Source organism: Lagenorhynchus albirostris, chromosome 8, assembly GCF_949774975.1.
Source record: "Lagenorhynchus albirostris chromosome 8, mLagAlb1.1, whole genome shotgun sequence".
Classification (NCBI taxonomy): Eukaryota; Metazoa; Chordata; class Mammalia; order Artiodactyla; family Delphinidae; genus Lagenorhynchus; species Lagenorhynchus albirostris.
In genome coordinates, this window is record NC_083102.1 from 2,857,458 (window position 1) to 2,862,243 (window position 4,786).

General features: G+C 54.7%; 1 pseudogene; it reads left to right on the forward strand.

Annotated features, from left to right (window-relative positions):
• The first annotated feature begins 766 nt into the window (after positions 1-766).
• LOC132524944 (epithelial cell adhesion molecule-like) lies at positions 767-4,556 on the forward strand (annotated as a pseudogene).
• The last annotated feature ends 230 nt before the right edge of the window (positions 4,557-4,786 follow it).

The window sequence follows — 4,786 nt, forward strand, 5'->3', positions numbered from 1 at the left end:
AGGAGGGCTGTGAAGAGAACGGAGACGGCGCTTTGGGAGGAGCCACCAGGAGCTCTGTACATCTGGAGCTTCACCCTGGAAACCGAGGGCAGTCCACTTACCCCGGGAAACTGTAACTTGCGTAGCTGAGCTGTAACCTGCTTCCACCCATCAAGCTCACTTTAATTGTTTTTACAAAAACGTGCATGTCCTCCAAGCCTTAAGCAGCCTAAACAGGAAGATGTTTCTCCCGGTCGTCTTCCAGGACCCTGGACTCAGGTGAGTCCTGGTTAAGCCTCTTTGAGACCCCGCCCCTGACCCGCCCACTGGGCCTGCACGGACCCGCCCCCTGACGTCAGTGCCGGAACTTCCCCTGGGACGGCGTGGCGCCGCCATTTCTAACCGCGGCCTGTGAGGCGTACCCAGGAGCACCTGGGCCTGCGCGGAGGGCGACGATTCTGTCAGCTTCCTCTTGTTTCTAGTCACCCTGCGGCACCTCCCCAGCCTCCTGCCGCCCTGCTTCCCTCCCGTAGACGCCCCGGCCCCTCGCCTTCCCCGGGCATGTTTGAGGTCTGTTCTCCGGGCTCCCTTTCCCCGGCAAACCTCGGCCTCAGCGCGGGGCTCACTGCGCGTGGGGCGGACAGGCCGTCACGTCAAAGGGCCGCACGCGACGTGGGGACGGCCCGCCGCGCGTGAACGGAGCCGCGAGTCCAGAGGGACGGGGCGGGAGGCTGTGCGGTGAGTCAGCGCCGGGGTCGGGAGAGGAGGCGCGGGGGCGGGGCGTGTGATGGGGGCGGGGCGTGTGGTGGGGACGCTCACGTGCTCGTGTGCGGTGGGCGGCGAGGCCGAGCCCTGCGGGGCCCCGGGCTGCACGCGGACGCGGTGTCTCCGCCAAGAGGGTGCCCACCACGCCCTGCACGTCGTGTGGTGTGAGGGGGAAAAGGCGCAGGGGGAGAGTTGAGTGCGGGGAAGGAGGAGGACGGAGAGTGGGAAGGAGAGGGCCAGGGGGGAGGGGAATCGGGAGTGACAGCTGCCAGTGCTGCCCCTCCGGGAGCCCGGGAGGGATTCGAGGCCTTCCCTCCACCTCTCCCCACGGTCAGCCGGTTCCTCCACCTACTCAGCCTTCTCTAGGGCTCAGCCGGGTCTCTGTCCTCTGCAGCTTCCCCGCACTTGCTCGAGGTCGGCCGGATCCCTCCCTCTGCCAGATTCCTGCCGCCCATCTGATGCGGAGCTCCTAAAGAGAAACGCAGGTAGGCAGGGCTGGGACTTCGTTTGCTTTTGCTTTTGCTTTCCTCTTAGCGCGTATTCTCTCTTCCATTGGAACGAGCATCAGGTGTTCCTTTGGGGTGATGTCTCGTTCTCTCCTTGGGTGCGATGGGCAGAGCAACTGTCAAAATCCTTTTCGCCAACGGCCAGGGGTGGGCATGTGGCCCAAGTAGGCCAGCAGGATGCTTATCCTGCGGTTTACGGCTCGAGCCCAGTGAAAACAGAGTGACCACAACACAGTTGGAGCTGATGTGTGCCTGGTGGCATCAGGGCCCGGGACAAGCTTCGGTCTACCCCCAGAGCTCCGGGGCTTTCCCTCTCCTCACCTGGTTCTCCAGAGTTGCCTTTGGCTCTGCAGCCATTCCAGGTCCCTTCCATAAGTGTCTTCCTGCCTGATGTGCCCGGTCCCACTGTTATATTTTTTTATTTTTCTGGCTGTGCCGTGTGGCTTGCGAGATCTTAGTTCTCTGACCAGTGATTGAACCCGGGTCACAGCAGTGAAAGCGCAGAGTCCTAACCACTGGACCGCCAGGGAACTCCCGTGGTCCCACTGTTCTTTGCCTAAAGTGCCAACAGGACACGGGGCTGAGTCCTGACCAGCTCTGGAATGCCTCCCCACCCCTTCCATCTTTCTTTCTCTTTGCCCCTTTCACCTTCTCTCTTGCATCTCTAACTGTCAGCTTGTTCTGAAACGCAGAGAATTCTCTGACAGTGGCCCCAAGAGTTTGTTCCGGTCATGTGGGACACCCCCCCCCCCCCCGTTGGGGGCTTTTCTCACTCCCCCAGCAGAAAGAACTCCACTAGACCAGACACTGGGCCCTGCTCCAGGCCTGGGCATTGCAACCTCCATGGGCCCAGAGCCCAGGCTTTGGGGGTCCCTCAAGCCTGTAAGCCAGGCACCCCCTGCGCCCACTGCCTGGCATCTTGATGTGCTTTTCCCTGACAGGGCCGCGCTCTCATGGTTGCCCTACACAAAGGTCACCAGCAGAGCAGTGCCCCTCCACGGCCACTGGCACCCAACCTGGGACCCAGCAGAGCCGCACCCAGCACACCTTTCTTGGGGAGCACAGGGAAGGTGGGAACCGTTGCTGATAGTGTTTGGTTTTCACTCTCCCAATAAAGGTTAATTTCTTACACTATCCTGTAGGACATACTGGAGTTCACTCTGAAGTCCGAGGCTTCACAGCCCTCGTTTTCAGTGCTGTCCTAGCATAATTCTTACTCTCCTTTGTCTTAAAAGCATACTGGTTTGGACAATAAATTATAGTCACTCCACCCAGAAGATGCACAACACAGATGAGACAGTGCCACCAGTAGGACAGTCAGTCCCTGCTGGGATTTCCTCATGGTTCCCAGTACAGACGTGCCATGCTAAAGCTCATCTATGTGCATGAGTCCGGTGCTGACTTAACAGTTACCTCTTTAAACATTTAGCAGTAATGGCAGTTCACTTGAGAAGACATGTGAGAATGTCAGTTCTAAAAAAAGGTGCTGCCTGCCACCTGGGCATGTGCGTTCCCAGAAGTGAAATCATCTGCAGCATTTAAGTAGTGGCAGAGGGCAGTGATTAGGCACTCATGAGCTTGTATGAGGAGGGAGGCAGCTCTCTCACTTCTCCCCACACCTGCGAGCAGCGCAGGACAAGGGCCGGGAAGGGGCGGCTGGTGTAAATGCTTTAAAGAGAACCAGGGAAACGCTGAAGACCGTCCTCCACCAAGGGCAAAGGAAACAATCACAGAGTGAAGATGCAGCCCCCACTGAATGGGAGAAAATGTTTGCAGATCATATATCTGTTAGGGGTTCATTTCCAAAATGTGTAAGGAACTCCTGCAACTCAACGGCTAAAAAACTAATAACCTGATTTTAAAAGGGGGAAAGGACTTGAGTAGACATTTCTGTAAAGAAGACATGAAAAAGGCCAACTGGTGTATGAAAAAGTGCTGAAGGTCGCTAGGCATCAGAGAAATGCAAATCAAACCCACAATGAGATAGCACCTCACAGCCGTCTGGATGCCTGTTATCAAAAATAGCAAAAGACAACAAGTGTTGGCAAGGATGTGAAGAAATGGAAACCCTTAGACACTGTTGGTGGGAATGGAAAATGGTGCCACTGCTATGGAAAACAGTATGGAGATTCCTCAAGAAGGGATAAAAACGAGGTCAGGCAGAGCTGCTGCGCACTGGAAGAGCGCAGTCCGGCGGCCAGCTCACACTCGCACCAACCGCCCGGCCCCAGGGCACCTCGCCATCATCCTCCTGATGCGGACCTGCGTGGCCCAGGCCTTGCGCCGTGGGGCCGGCCATGGCCTCCCGGGGCCCTACTCTGTCCGTGCGTCCTCGCGAGAACCCCCAGCCACCTCGCGCCCCTCTCGCCCTTGCCCTTGCATGCGCAGCAAGGCGCCCTCGGCCCCGGGTCCTTGCGTTCGGGCTGCTGCTTGCCGCGGTGGCCACGGCCCAGGAAAGGTGTGCGTGTGTGAAAACTACAGACTGACCACGGGGTCGGTGCCAGTGTACATCCGTTGCTGCACGACATGCTGCCATTGGCACAAAACTGGCTACCAAATGTTGGGTGACGGCAGAAATGACCCTCAAAGCCTGGAAGAGGAGGGAAACCAGAGGACGCTATCCAGGATAACGACGGGCTCTGTGATCCCGAGCGTGACAAGGGGCTCTTTAAAGCCAAGCAGTGCAATGGCACGTCCATGTGCTGGTGTGTGGACACTGCTGGGGTGAGAAGAACTGATAAGGACAGTGAGATATCCTGCTCCGAGCCAGTGAGGACCTACTGGATCATTGGTGAACTAAAACACAAACAAGAGAAAAACCTTATGAGGATCAAAGTTTGTACACTGCACTCAAGGAGGTAATCATAAGTCGTTATCAACTGGATCCAAAATATATCACAGATATTCTGTATGAGAATGATGTTCTCACTGTACAAAATTCTGGTACAAAATTCTCAGAAAATTCAGAATGATGTGGACATAGATGATGTGGCTTATTATTTTGAAAAAGATGTTAAAGGTGAATCCTTGTTCCAGTCCAAAAGGATGGGCCTGAATGTAAATGGGGAGCTACTGGATCTGGATCCTGGTTGAACTTCAATTTACTATGTTGATGCAAAACCACCTGAATTGTCAGTGCAGGGTCTACAAGCTGGAATTACCTCTGTCGTGGTGGTTGTGGCGATAGCAGTTACTGCTGGAATCATGCTGGTTGTTTCCAGAAAGAAAAGAACGACAAAGTATGAGAAAGCTGAGATAAAGGACATGGGTGAGATGCACTGGGAACTCAAGTGTATAGCACTTTAATTTGAAGAGTAACTACAAAAAGGGAAATTAGCAAGCAGACTCAGATTACAAACATATGGGCATGGGGCAAAGAGAAGATCTTTGAAGACCACTACTGTGCTAGTTAAACATCATATATTTGTAATAGTTAAACGTATACTCAAAATATAAGCTGTTTGAAATTGACTTTACCAATCTTAAAATTTGACCACAAGTGTCATATATATGCAGATCTGATATAAAACCCAAAC